We start from the raw sequence: 15,999 nt of genomic DNA on the forward strand, positions 1-15,999 counted from the left end.
GGAGGCCACGGAAGGAGAGTTGTATGGCATTGAAGCTTGTCTGGGGGTTAGTTAACACAGTGTCCAAAGAAGGGCCAGAGGTATACAGAATGGTGTCGTCTGCATAGAGGTGGATCAGAGAATCACCAGCAGCAAGAGCGACATCATTGATGTATACAAAGAAGAGAGTCGGCCCGAGAATTGAACCCTGTGGCACCCCCATAGAGACAGCCAGAGGTCCGGACAACAGGCCCTCCGATTTGACACACTGAACTCTATCAGAGAAGTAGTTGGTGAACCAGGCGAGCAATCATTTGTGAAACCAAGGATATCGATAATAATATGGTGATTACTTCTGCACAGTAATGTCTCTTATCGATGGCGGTTATGATATCGTTTAGGATCTTGAGCATGGCTGAGGTGCACCCATGACCAGCTCTGAAACCAAATTGCATAGCGGAGAAGATACGGGGAGATTCGAAATGGTCGGTCATCTTTGTTAATTTGGCTTTCGAAGACCTTAGAAAGGCAGGTTAGGATAGATATAGGTCTGTTGCAGTTTGGGTCTAGAGTGTCTCCCCCTTTGAAGAGGGGATGACCGCGGCATCTTTCCAATCTTTGGGAATCTCAGATGATATGAAAGAGAGGTTGAACAGGGTTGCAACAATTTCGGCAGATCATTTTAGAAAGAGAGGATCCAGATTGTCTAGCCCAGTTTATTTGTAGGGTTCCAGATTTTGCAGCTCTTTCTGAACATCAGCTATCTGGATTTGGGTGAAAGAGAAATGGGGAGGCTTGGGTGAGGTGCTGTGGGGGGTGGAGGGCTGTTGATCGGGGTAGCGGTAGCCAGGTAAAAAAAAGCTTATTGAAATTCTCAATCACAGTGGATTTATCGGTGGTGACAGTGTTTCCTAGCCTCAGTGCAGTGGGCAGCTGGGAGGAGGTGCTCTTATTCTGGTCCTTCTGTAGCTCAGTTGGTAGAGCATGGCGCTTGTAACGCAGGGTAGTGGGTTCAATACCCGGGACCACCCATACGTAGAATGTATGCACACATGACTGTAAGTCGCTTTGGATAAAAGCGTCTGCTAAATGGCATATATTATTATTATTATTCTCCATGGACTACAGTGTCCCAGAACTTTTTTGAGTTTGTGCTACAGGATGCTAAATTCTGCTTGAAATTGCTGTGTCTATCAATTCCCTGTTACATACATCACCATCAATATTTTACATTTACTGTTAATTCCCATAATGTCTAATCTGCAATGTGTGTTTGGTTATGGTAATTTTGGACATGTGTTTTGCAGAACTCACAATCTATGCTACACTTGTTTTGGTTTATTTCATTCCATTCATGAGTTTTGTCAATTTAGTCATCGTCTTTTGCTTAAAGAACTCCTGTCAATGTTGATTAAGGTCATGAACCTGATTACGCATATCGAAGTAGGACTAGGCTACCTGGCCTGCATGCAAATGTAGGCCTATAAATGTTTCATTTGGGGATGTATGATAGTATTTCTGATTGTCTTAACTCAGAAGCTGTGCATCTTCTCAAAGTATTTTTTCTTTACCTCAAACAGGAAGTAAACAAAGTCAGATTTTTAGAATCAATTGAGAATGACAATAGTTCCTCAAAGTACTTGAACAATATTTCCAGCTCTCTCCCTTGAGAGACTATTCGGCATTAAAGGGAAAAAGTAATGCTCTGATCCACTGGAAACGTCATAAAATACCTGAATTACTTCTTAAGCCTTGCACAAGTAGCCTACAGCTGTGTCTGTCCCGAGCTCACTGGCGCGGGAAACTCTGACTGCCCAAAATGTTTTATACAATGTTTAAAGTTTTCTAGTGTGAGTTTTGGGTAGACCCAGTTGATAGTTTTATAAAATGTTTTAGACAGGCCCTGAATAGCCAATAATATTTATCAGATTTTTATTGTTATTAGGATATTTTATACCTGCAGGCTGCAATGCTTTTATGTGTTGGCTTTATGTAGATTATTATTACATAGTTGGCAAAGGCAATAGAAGTTTAGATTTGTATTATTTTCATTTAGATATAGAATGTAGATTAACCACAGACAATGATTTTGAGATACAACAACTATTATAAGTTAAATAAAACTGTTCCATGAAAATGTGCATATGAAATCATAACTGGCACGCAGATTGGTAGAAATGGTAAGATAAATTGGCACTACAAATGGAAAAGGTTGCTGACGCGTGTAGCCTATTACTGGCAACTTCAGGAACATAATGGTAGAATCTGCGAAGCAGCGGGAGAAGGAGGGTCGGGAACTTTTTTTTCTTCTTCTGGTTAGGCTATCTTGATCTCTGGCTCCCTCTTGAGTAATTTGTCATTTGTTGATTGTCTTCATTATTTAATCAAACAGCGTGCTTAAAGCATCACACAAGTTCAGTAAACCTACATATAGTTGTTTTTATAAAAACACATAGGGTGTGTCTATATTAGGCTAAGGAAAACTACATGTTTTAAAATGTTGATCAATCGATTGGTAAAAAAAAGACTACTCTTCGTGGACCAATATTTTTTTAGTCAGGGACATCCCTAGTAGAAATGTGGTAAATGCGCATTAGATGACCCCAAACTTCTGAGGGAGAACCCCCCGCACTTCTAAAACTAAAGTTGCGCCCCTGGGGAGAATATACATTTGAAGTCGGAAGTTTACATACACTTAGGTTGTAGTCCTTAAAACTCGTTTTTTAACCACTCCACAAATTTCTTGTTAACAAACTATAGTTTTGTGCATTACACAAGTTATCTTTCCAACAATTGTTTACAGACAGATTATTTCACTTATAATTCACTGTATCACAATTCTAATGGGTCAGAAGTTTACATACACTAAGTTGACTGTGCCTTTAAACGGCTTGGGAAATTCCAGAAAACGATGTCATGGCTTTAAAAGCTTCTGATAGGCTAATTGACATCATTTGAGTCAATTGGGGGTGTGCCTGTGGATGTATTTCAAGGCCTACCTTCAAACTCAGTGCCTCTATGATTGACATCATGGGAAAATCAAAAGAAATCAGCCAAGACCTCAGAAAAACAATTGTAGACCTCCACAAGTCTGGTTCATCCTTGGGAGCAATTTCCAAACGCCTAAAGGTACCACATTCATCTGTTTAAACAATAGTATGCAAGTATAAACACCATGGGACAATGCAGCAGTCATACGACTCAGGAAGGAGAAGCGTTCTGTCTCCTAGAGATGAACGTACTTTGGTGAGAAATGTGCAAATCAATACCAAAACAACAGCAATGGACCTTGTGAAGATGCTGGAGGAAACAGGTACAAAAGTATCTATATCCATAGTAAAATGAGTCCTATATTGACATAACCTGAGACTGGTGCACTTCACAAAATAAAAGGCATCATGAGGAATTACAATTATGTGGATACATTGAAGCAACATCTCAAGACATCAGCCAGGAAGTTAAAGCTTGGTCGCAAATGGGTCTCCCAAATGGACAATGACCCCAAGCATAGTTCCAAAGTTGTGGTAAAATGGCTTAAGGACAACAAAGTCAAGGTATTGGAGTGGCCATCACAAAGCCCTGACCTCAATCCCATAGAAAATTTGTGGGCAGAGCTGAAAAAGCATGTGCGAACAAGGAGGCCTACAAACTCAGTTACACCAGCTCTGTCAGGAGGAATGGGCCACAATTCACCCAACTTATTGTGGGAAGCATGTGGAAGGTTACCTGAAATGTTTGACCCAAGTTAAACAATTTAAAGGTAATGCTACCAAATACTAATTGAGTGTATGTAAACTTCTGACCCACTGGGAATGTGATGAAATAAATAAAAGCTGAAATAAATCATTCCCTCTTCTATTATTCTGACATTTTACATTCTTAAAATAAAGTGGTGATATAAACTGACCTAAAACAGGGAATATCTACTAAGATTAAATGTCAGGATCTGTGAAAATCTGAGTTTAAATGTATTTGGCTAAGGTGTATGTAATCTTCCGACTTCATCTGTACATTTTTAAAGGGGGAGAAAGGGATGGTCAGAGGGAGGAATGAGAGACAGAGGCATAGTGAAAGAAACAGGAGTGACAGTGAAAGAGGGAGACAAAAAGAGAGAAAAAGGGGGAAGTGTGTGAAAGAAAGTGAAAAGGGCTTCACCTAGAAACCTCATCGACACAACTCCCACCAAACCGACTTTTTTTCAACACAATTTTAATCAAAATCGAATGTCATGGTGAATTGTTTTGTTGAAGTCACATTGAATTGTTGTTAATTGAAAACTCAGCCAAATGTAAATCACAAATAGACGTTGAACTGATGTTTGTGCCAAGTGGGCTGTGAGAGCGCACTCTCAACACACAAACACACTCTTCTGGATACAAACACAGACGCAAGGCCCACAGAACCAAGAAACCAGGATTCGCTCCAAACACAGAACAAAATAAGCCTGTATCCTGTTACAGTGTGATGGTGAAACTCTAGTTTACACATACAGCCTCTCTCAGGCGAACTTGTCTTTCTGCAATTATTAAAGGTCCAATTCAGCCATTGTTTATATCAGAATCAAATCATTTCTGGGTAACAATTAAGTACCTTACTGTGATTGACAATTTGAATTGAAAACAAAAAGTAACAGAAATAGCTTATTAGTAAATAGCAATTTCTTAAGTAAGAATTTAGCTTGGACTGTGTGGGAGTGGTCTGAGTAGGGAGGGGAAAACTGAAAATGTGCTGTTATTGGCAGAGAGGTTTAAAACTATCTTTATTATTGGTCTATTAACAAATTTACTGCATGGTGATGTCACCGTGGAAGGCCAAAACTCCATCCCACCAAAACAAACGGAATCTTCATGCGTTCTTTTCAATCAGCTCTTACACTAAAATGGCATTATCATATTTTTCACAATTGCACAGTATTATTCCAACCTCATAGATTGGAAATGTACAAAGCTCAAAAAAATAAAGGGAACACTAAAATAACGCATCCTAGATCTGAATGAATGAAATATTCTTATTAAATACTTTTTTCTTTAGTTGAATGTGCTGACAACAAAATCACACAAACATGATCAATGGAAATCAAATTTATCAACCCATGGAGGTCTGGATTTGGTCTGGAGGTCTGGAGTCACACTCAAAATTAAAGTGGAAAACCACACTACAGGCTGATCCAACTTTGATGTAATGTCCTTAAAACAAGACAAAATGAGGCTCAGTAGTGTGTGTGGCCTCCACGTGCCTGTATGACCTCCCTACAACGCCTGGGCATGTTCCTGAGGAGGTGGCGGATGGTCTCCTGAGGGATCTCCTCCCAGACGTGGACTTAAGCATCCGCCAACTCCTGGACAGTCTGTGGTGCAACGTGGCGTTGGTGGATGGAGCGAGACATGATGTCCCAGATGTGCTCAATTGGATTCAGGTCTGGGGACCGGGCGGGCCAGTCCATAGCATCAATGCCTTCCTCTTGCAGGAACTGCTGACACACTCCAGCCACATGAGGTCTAGCATTGTCTTGCATTAGGAGGAACCCAGGGCCAACCACACCAGCATATTGTCTCACAAGGGGTCTGAGGATCTCATCTCGGTACCTAATGGCAGTCAGGCTACCTCTGGCGAGCACATGGAGGGCTGTGCGGCCCCCCAAAGAAATGCCACCCCACACCATGACTGACCCACCACCAAACCGTTCATGCTGGAGGATGTTGCAGGCAGTAGAACGTTCTCCACGGCGTCTCCAGACTGTCACGTCTGTCACATGTGCTCAGTGTGAACCTGCTTTCATCTGTGAAGAGCACAGGGCGCCAGTGGCGAATTTGCCAATCTTGGTGTTCTCTGGCAAATGAAAAACGTCCTGCACGGTGTTGGGCTGTAAGCACAACCCCCACCTGTGGACGTCGGGACCTCATACCACCCTCATGGAGTCTGTGTCTGACCGTTTGAGCAGACACATGCACATTTGTGGCCTGCTGGAGTTCATTTTGCAGGGCTCTGGCAGTGCTCCTCCTGCTCCTCCTTGAACAAAGGCGGAGGTAGCGGTCCTGCTGCTGGGTTGTTGCCCTCCTACGGCCTCCTCCACGTCTCCTGATGTACTGGCCTGTCTCCTGGTAGCGCCTCCATGCTCTGGACACTACGCTGACAGACACAGCAAACCTTCTTGCCACAGCTCGCATTGATGTACTATCCTGGATGAGCTGCACTACCTGAGCCACTTGTGTAGACTCTGTCTCATGCTACCACTAGAGTGAAAGCACCGCCAGCATTCAAAAGTGACCAAAACATCAGCCAGGAAGCATAGGAACTGAGAAGTGGTCTGTGGTCCCCACCTGCAGAACCACTCCTTTATTGGGGGTGTCTTGCTAATTGCCTATAATTTCCACCTGTTGTCTATTCCATTTGCACAACAGCATGTGAAATGTATTGTCAATCAGTGTTGCTTCCTAAGTGGACAGTTTGATTTCACAGAAGTGTGATTGACTTGGAGTTACAATGTGTTGTTTAAGTGTTCCCTTTATTTTTTTGAGCAGTGTATATAAAACACAGGAACATACGTTTTGGACAGCACTTTGCCTTGAAGGAAGCAACTTGAAGTGGTTAAAAGTGGAAAGAGTATCAGGTCTTCAGTTTGCGGCACTGTACTCTTCCTGTGAGAATGGCACTTAGCTCATTATCACCTTCGACAATATATTTCACACCTTCAGACCTCACTGAGGACACAGGGGCATGCAGACACACACACACATACAACTTCGTACATATCTTCTTTGAGATTTAACGTGTAATGAAAAGTGCTATATAAATTACATCTATTATTATTATACACCTGCATACACACAGACAACTCCATTTTCACACCTCTAAACCAACCTGACAAGTGGACCGAATGAACACGTTCCAACAGTTTGCTGCTCTGAATGCACAAACATACACATTGTCATTTATACGTACGCACACATACATTATACACATTACATTATACACATTACACATACTGTACATTAGCCACAGCTCTCCACAGGAAAAGCATGAACAGGACCAGCCACAGCGCTTAGCCAATTAACTTACTTCTACTGCCACACTACATACATTTTACATGTAATACTTTGTCAAGACTTCAACCAGGTTGAATTTAAACTATTCAAGTAGATATAGAAAAATATTTAACCATCATTCCCCTCACTGAGTACAGAGGGAAAGCTATTAAATTCAATAAACTTTATTTACCCCAAATAAACAATGGTTGCTAGTCAAAACATAGTATTGTAGACCACATAAAACAACATGATACACACTGTATATAGCCAACCAACAACATTCAGCATATACAAGACAAATATATGGAAAAATGACTTGTGTCATGCACCTAACCAACTTGCCAAAACTATAGTTTGTCAACAAGACATTTGTGGAGTGTTTAAAAAATGTGTGTATGTAAACTTCCGACTTCAACTGTATATGTACATATAGTTATATATTTGCCAAAATATATGGCAGATTGGAAGTGATGCAGACAATTACATTGATGGAAGCTACAATCTATCTGCAATATTAAAACTGTTCTACCCCCACCCCCAAAAAAAGTATTCAGACCCCTTGACTTTTTCCACATATTGTTACATTACAGCCTTGTTCTAAAATGTATTAAATTGTTTCTATCCTTCATCAATCTACACACAATACCCCATACTGACATTTTTGGAAATGCAAATAAATAAATAAATAAAATAAACATTTACATTATTATTCAGACTCTTTACTCAGTGCTACGCCATTTCCAAGATGGCGTAGCAGTAAGTCGTCCTGTCGTCCTGTCCCCTGTATATATCGCTTCTTTTTAGTTTTTTTAAACATATTTTTCTTCGCATACCTCTTTAAAAACATTTTGCTAAACCTAAGCTTCCAAATACTCTCCTGCAACCCGCCTCACCCTAAAGTATTTATATTTACTTCGGAACCGAAACCCCTCAACTGAAGCTAGCTAATCCACCAGCTATGCTAGCAATCTTCAGCTAACCAGTCATCAGCTAACCTTTAGCCCGGAAAGCTCTCGCCAGTTCGAACAACGCGACTCTAACCAGAGCATAACGGACCTATTTATTTTTCATCCCCGGATTCCCACCGCAAACGGAACATTTTTCAGCTGGATCTTCACAACTAGCTATCTAGCTAAACTGCAACCCCGGATGATTACCCCTGGCTAGCGTTTACACCCACTTAGCTTGAAGCTAGCCCGGCCAGAGCACCAGTAGCACACCCCTGCTACCCTGTCTAGCCCGGGCCTACGAACTGTTAGCTTGTTAGCACAGGCCTGCTAACCGTCTGAATCGCCACGTCCCAAACACTCTCTGGACCCGTATTTACTTTCTATCTCTTTTTGATTTTTCAATTGTTTATACCTTCCGGAAAACTGCCTCACCCATTGTGATACGGAATCGCTATTATTTTTAATTTTTTAGAACACACTCAAGAACCTCCAGACGCTAACCAGCTAACTAGCTACAAGCTATTTAGTCATTGTTAGTTTTTTAAACCTGGATAACACTCGCCAGTCCAGCTTCCCTGCCAATCCACCGCTGCCCCCTGGACACTGATCTCTTGGCTACATAGCTGATGCATGCTGGACTGTCCATTAATCACGGTACTCCATTCTGCTTGTTTGTTTTATCTGTCGGCCCCGTTGCCTAGTCAACGCCATTTTACCTGCTGTTTGTTGTGCTAGCTGACTAGCTGTTGCTGTCTCACCTACTGTTTTAGCTAGCTTTCCCAATTCAACACCTGTGATTACTGTATGCCTCGCTGTAGGTCTCTCTCAAATATCAATATGCCTTGTATACTGTTGTTCAGGTTAGTGATCATTGTTTTAGTTCACAATGGAGCCCCTAGTTCCACTCCTCACCCATTACAACCAGCATGTCCAGAGATACAACCTCTCTCATCATCACCCAGTGCCTGGGCTTACCTCCGCTGTACCCGCACCCCACCATACCCCTGTCTGCGCATTATGCCCTGAATATATTCTACCATGCCCAGAAACCTGCTCCTCTTATTCTCTGTCCCCAACGCTCTAGGCGACCAGTTTTGATAGCCTTCAGCCGCACCCTCATACTACTCCTTCTCTGCTCCGCGGGTGATGTGGAGGTAAACCCAGGCCCTGCATGTCCCCAGGCACCCTCATTTGTTGACTTCTGTGATCGAAAAAGCCTTGGTTTCATGCATGTCAACATCAGAAGCCTCCTCCCTAAGTTTGTTTTACTCACTGCTTTAGCACACTCTGCTAACCCTGATGTCCTTGCCGTGTCTGAATCCTGGCTCAGGAAGGCCACCAAGAATTCATAGATTTCCATACCCAACAATAACATCTTCCGTCAAGATAGAACTGCCAAAGGGGGAGGAGTTGCAGTCTATTGCAGAGATAGCCTGCAAAGTAATGTCATACTTTCCAGGTCCATACCCAAACAGTTCGAACTACTAATTTTGAAAATTACTCTCTCCAGAAATAAGTCTCTCACTGTTGCCGCCTGCTTACCGACCCGCCTCAGCTCCCAGCTGTGCCCTGGACACCATTTGTGAATTGATCGCCCCCCATCTAGCTTCAGAGTTTGTTCTGTTAGGTGACCTAAACTGGGATATGCTTAACACCCCGGCAGTCCTACAATCTAAGCTAGATGCCCTCAATCTCACACAAATCATCAAGGAACCCACCAGGTACAACCCTAAATCCGTAAACATGGGCACCCTAATAGATATTATCCTGACCAACTTGCCCTCCAAATACACCTCTGCTGTCTTCAATCAGGATCTCAGCGATCACTGCCTCATTGCCTGTATCCGCTACGGTCAAACGACCACCCCTCATCACTGTCAAACGCTCCCTAAAACACTTCTGCGAGCAGGCCTTTCTAATCGACCTGGCCCGGGTATACTGGAAGGATATTGACCTCATCCCGTCAGTTGAGGATGCCTGGTCATTCTTTAAAAGTAACTTCCTCACCATTTTAGATAAGCACAGATACAGCCCTTGGTTCACTCCAGACCTGACTGCCCTCGACCAGCACAAAAACATCCTGTGGCGGACTGCAATAGCATCGAATAGTCCCCGTGATATGCAACTGTTCAGGGAAGTCAGGAACCAATACACGCAGTCAGTCAGGAAAGCTAAGGCCAGCTACTTCAGGCAGAAGTTTGCATCCTGTAGCTCCAAAGTTCTGGGACACTGTGAAGTCCATGGAGAACAAGAGCACCTCCTCCCAGCTGCCCACTGCACTGAGGCTAGGTAACACGGTCACCACCGATAAATCCATGATTATCGAAAACTTCAATAAGCATTTCTCAACGGCTGGCCATGCCTTCCGCCTGGCTACTCCAACCTCGGCCAACAGCTCCGCCCCCCCCCCACAGCTCCTCGCCCAAGCCTCTCCAGGTTCTCCTTTACCCAAATCCAGATAGCAGATGTTCTCAAAGAGCTGCAAAACCTGGACCCATACAAATCAGCTGGGCTTGACAATCTGGACCCTCTATTTCTGAAACTATCCGCCACCATTGTCGCAACCCCTATTACCAGCCTGTTCAACCTCTCTTTCATATCGTCTGAGATCCCCAAGGATTGGAAAGCTGCCGCAGTCATCCCCCTCTTCAAAGGGGGAGACACCCTGGACCCAAACTGTTTCAGACCTATATCCATCCTGCCCTGCCTATCTAAGGTCTTCGAAAGCCAAGTCAACAAACAGGTCACCGACCATCTCGAATCTCACCGTACCTTCTCCGCTGTGCAATCTGGTTTCCGAGCCGGTCACGGGTGCACCTCAGCCACACTCAAGCTACTAAACGATATCATAACCGCCATCGATAAAAGACAGTACTGTGCAGCCGTCTTCATCGACCTTGCCAAGGCCTTTGACTCTGTCAATCACCATATTCTTATCGGCAGACTCAGTAGCCTCGGTTTTTCGGATGACTGCCTTGCCTGGTTCACCAATTACTTTGCAGACAGAGTTCAGTGTGTCAAATTGGAGGGCATGCTGTCCGGTCCTCTGGCAGTCTCTATGGGGGTGCCACAGGGTTCAATTCTCGGGCCGACTCTTTTCTCTGTATATATCAATGATGTTGCTCTTGCTGCGGGCGATTCCCTGATCCACCTCTACGCAGATGACACCATTCTATATACTTTCGGCCCGTCATTGGACACTGTGCTATCTAACCTCCAAACGAGCTTCAATGCCATTACAACACTCCTTCCGTGGCCTCCAACTGCTCTTAAACGCTAGTAAAACCATGCATGCTTTTCAACCGATCGCTGCCTGCACCCGCATGCCCGACTAGCATCACCACCCTGGATGGTTCCGACCTTGAATATGTGGACATCTATAAGTACCTAGGTGTCTGGCTAGACTGCAAACTCTCCTTCCAGACTCATATCAAACATCTCCAATCGAAAATCAAATCAAGTGTCGGCTTTCTATTCCGCAACAAAGCCTCCATCGCTCACGCCGCCAAGCTTACCCTAGTAAAACTGACTATCCTACCGATCCTCGACTTCGGCGATGTCATCTACAAAATTGCTTCCAACACTCTACTCAGCAAACTGGATGCAGTTTATCACAGTGCCATCCGTTTTGTCACTAAAGCACCTTATACCACCCACCACTGCGACTTGTATGCTCTAGTCGGCTGGCCCTCGCTACATATTCGTCGCCAGACCCACTGGCTCCAGGTCATCTACAAGTCCATGCTAGGTAAAGCTCCGCCTTATCTCAGTTCACTGGTCACGATGGCAACACCCATCCGTAGCACGCACTCCTGCAGGTGTATCTCACTGATCATCCCTAAAGCCAACACCTCATTTGGCCGCCTTTGGTTCCAGTACTCTGCTGCCTGTGACTGGAACGAATTGCAAAAATTGCTGAAGTTGGAGACTTTCATCTCCCTCACCAACTTCAAACATCAGCTTTCTGAGCAGATAACCGATCGGTGCAGCTGTACATAGTCTATTGGTAAATCGCCCACCCATTTTCACCTACCTCATCCCCACACTGTTTATTTATTTACTTTTCTGCTCTTTTGCACACCAATATCTCTACCTGTACATGACCATCTGATCATAAGGTGAATGCACCAATTTGTAAGTCGCTCTGGATAAGAGCGTCTGCTAAATGACTTAAATGTAATGTAATGTAATGATCATTTATCACTCCAGTGTTAATCTGCAAAATTGTATTATTCGCCTACCTCCTCATGCCTTTTGCACACATTGTATATAGACTCCCCTTTTTTTCTACTGTGTTATTGACTTGTTAATTGTTTACTCCATGTGTAACTCTGTGTTGTCTGTTCACACTGCTATGCTTTATCTTGGCCAGGTCGCAGTTGCAAATGAGAACTTGTTCTCAACTAGCCTACCTGGTTAAATAAAGGTGAAATAAAAAAATAAAAATAAAATAAAAAGTACTTTGTTCAAGCACCTTTGGCAGAGATTAGAGCTTCAAGTTTTCTAGGGTATGACACTACAAGCTTGGTACACCTGTATTTGGGGAGTTTCTCCCATTCTTCTCTGCAGATCATCTCAAGCTCTGTCAGGTTAGATGGGGAGCGTCGCTGCACAGCTATTTTAAGTTCTCTCCAGACATGTTCGATCGAGTTCAAGTTTGGCTGCGATTACTCGAGGACATTCAGAGATTTGTCCCAAAGCTACTCCTGCGTTGTCTAGGCTGTGTGCTTAGGGTCATTGACCTGTTGGAAGGTGAACCTTTGCCCCAGTCTGAGGTCCTGAGCGCTCTGGAGCAGGTTTACATCAAGGATCTTTGCTCCGTTGATCTTTCCCTCAATCCTTAATAGTTTCTCAGTCCCTGCAGCTGAAAAACATCCCCACAGCATGATGCTGCCACCACTGTGCTTCACCATAGGGATGGTGCCAGGTTTACTTCAGATGTGATGCTTGGCATTCAGGCCAAAGAGTTCAAGCTTGGTTTCATCAGACCAGAGAATCTCGTTTTTCATGGTCTGAGAGCCTTTAGGTGCGTTTTGGCAAACTCCAAGCGGGCTGTCATGTGCTTTTACTGAGGAGTGGCTTCTGTCTGGCCATTCCATCATAAAGGCCTGATTGGTGGAGTTCTGCATAGATGGTTGTCCTTCTGGAAGTTTCTCTCATCTCCACAGAGGAAAATCTAGAACTCTGTCAGAGTGACCATTGGGTTCTTGGTCACCTCCCTGACTAAGGCCCTTCTCCCCCGATTGCTCAGTTTGGCTGGGCGGCCAGCTCTAGGAAGAGTCTTGGTGGTTATTAACTTCTTCCATTTAAGAATGATGAGGCCACTGTGTTCTTGAGGACCTTCACTGCTGCAGACATTTTTGGTACCCTTCCCCAAATCTGTGCCTGGACACAATCGTGTCTCGGGACTCTACGGACAATTCCTTCAACCTCATGGCTTGGTTTTTGCTCTGACTTGCACTGTCAAATGTGGTACCTTATAGAGACAGGTGTGTACCTTTCCAAATCATATCCAATCAATTGAATTAAGTTGTGGAAACATGTCAAGGATGATCAATGGAAACAGGATGCACCTGAGCTAAACTTCGAGTCTCAAAGCAAAGGTTCTGAATACTTACTGCCTGCAGGGAGAAACTTTGTATTGGGGCAGGGGGAAAAAGGGAGAAGCATCAGGGAGAGTCGCATTAGAAGGGGTGGGAGATGAGGAAATGTTGGATGAGCAAGGAGGCATGGCTGAGCCAAATAGGAATCCTGACTTAAAAAAGTGGTGATTACATTTACATTTAAGTCATTTAGCAGACGCTCTTATCGATTAAAGAGCTCAGCCATGTGCTTCTTGTCAGTATCAACCACATCATGGGACATGGGCAGCTATGAGGAGGAGGGTTTATTCTCCAGGTCTTGAACTGTTTTCCAGAACTTCTTGGGGTTAGACCAGCAGAGAGGGAACAGACTGATATACCTATCAGGATTATTTGTGAGGATAACATCGAGGAGAGTAGCCTTTTCTGGGTGTTTGGAGTCATACCTTTTGGGATGTTCTTTACCATTCGGCCATCAGATTTGCCACCAATGCGCCTTCTAGGACACATCACTGCACTCTATGCCCCTTTAAACTGGTCATATCTGTATACCCGTCACAAGACCCACTGGTTGATGCTTATTTATAAAACCCTCTTAGGCCTCACTCCCCCCTATCTGAGATATCTACTGCAGCCCTCATCCTCCACTTACAACACCCGTTCTGCCAGTCACATTCTGTTAAAGGTCCCCAAAGAACACACATCCCTGGGTCGCTGCTCTTTTCAGTTTGCTGCAGCTAGCGACTGGAACGAGCTGCAACAAACACTCAGACTGGACAGTTTTATCTCAATGTCTTCAAAGACTAAATCATGGATACTCTTTACTGACAGTTGTGGATGCTTGGTGCGAGTATTGTTGTCTCTACCTTCTTGACCTTTGTGTTGTTGACTGTGCCCAATAATATTTGTACCTTCTTTTGTGCTGCTACCATGTTGTATTGCTACCATATTGTTGTTATGTTGTGTTGCTACAATGCTGCGTTCTCATGTGTTGCTGCCTTGCTATGTTGTTGTCTTATAGGTCTCTCCTTATGTAGTGTTGTGTTGTCTCTCTTGTTGTGATGTGTGTTTTGTCCTATATTTATATTGCATTTATTTATTTATTTATACATTTTCTTTACCTTTTTCATTTTAATTTTATTAATATATATATTTTTTTAATTTAATTTGTATTTATTTTTTATCCCAGGCCCCCATCCCCGCAGGAGGCATTTTGCCTTTTGGTTGGCTGTCATTGTAAATAAGAATTTGTTCTTAACTGACTTGCCTAGTTAAATAAAGGTTAAATAAATATCAAATTTAAAAATTAAGCTGGTTAAGAGAATTCCAAGTGTGCAAAGCTGTCATCAAGGCCAAGCGTGGCTACTTTGAAGAATCTCAAATATAAAATATATTTAGATTTGTTTCACACTTTTTTGGTTACTAAATGATTCCATGTGTGTTATTTCATAGTTTTGATGTCTTCACTATTATTCTACAATGTAGAAAATAGTAAAAATAAAGAAAACTTCTGGAATGTGTAGGTGTGTCCAAACTTTTGACTGGTACTGTATATATAATATTTTGTGTTGTTGTTTCTCTTTAATACTACTAGCCACCTAGACATATTATGAAGTTGGCTTTAGCTAGCCCAGATAGGTTCCCAATCTTCCAACCTCATAACTAGCTACCTAGAAGCCATTTCAGGCTATCAATCAAGTTAGTGTAGCTAGCTTGTCTAACTATCTTAGCAGGTAAGCAATAACTACATATACTGAATAAGACTCCCATTCTTTGAAATCTTTTATCCAGATTTTAATAGACATGCAGAGAAGCATACTTCTTTCTTTAACACAAGTCAGGAGGATACAGGCAGCTCAAGAGGTATGCTTAGATATGCAGAACAATAGACACAATTTTTACATAGGATTAATCATAATGATTAGGGCTCTACATTGCAGGAAAAGTCTTTGAAAAATGCAAAATTCTCCAATTTACAGACAGTCATAGGACCACCCCCCACCCATCATCACAGACTTTGTGCCCCCTCAGATTTTTGGGGTGTATACACCCCTGTCTGCCACCCTTCCAACCTTGAGCTGCATTTGATTTATTTTACCTTTATTTAACTAGGCAAGTGACGGCCTAGGAACAGTGGGTTAACTGCCTGTTCAGGGGCAGAACGACAGATTTGTACCTTGTCAGCTCGGGGATTTGAACTTGCAACCTTCCAGTCACTAGTCCAACGCTCTAACCACTAGGCTACCCTGCCACCCCTACCCTGCATGTGTGGTGAGAGAATTCCAGTGAGACTATAGATGACATTTGGCCGACATTTGAGTGATGCAAGTGACTTGGCAAAGAACTCTGCTCAGGGACGGGGCTGATTGCGTGTCTCAAATTTCACAGTTATGAACCTGCTATTTAGGCTACATTTGAGGTAGATTTGTGGATCCGGGGTAAACAGAGACAGTGCAGATT

The 15,999-nt window shown here is 43.2% G+C and overlaps 1 protein-coding gene across 1 annotated transcript in view; it reads right to left on the reverse strand.

The window, feature by feature from the left end:
* LOC124031648 (plexin-D1-like) overlaps positions 1–15,999 on the reverse strand; it is a 128,575-nt gene that overhangs the window by 87,280 nt on the left and 25,296 nt on the right. The window lies entirely within an intron of this gene.

The sequence above is a fragment of the Oncorhynchus gorbuscha genome, linkage group LG03 (assembly GCF_021184085.1).
Source record: "Oncorhynchus gorbuscha isolate QuinsamMale2020 ecotype Even-year linkage group LG03, OgorEven_v1.0, whole genome shotgun sequence".
NCBI classification, from domain to species: domain Eukaryota; kingdom Metazoa; phylum Chordata; class Actinopteri; order Salmoniformes; family Salmonidae; genus Oncorhynchus; species Oncorhynchus gorbuscha.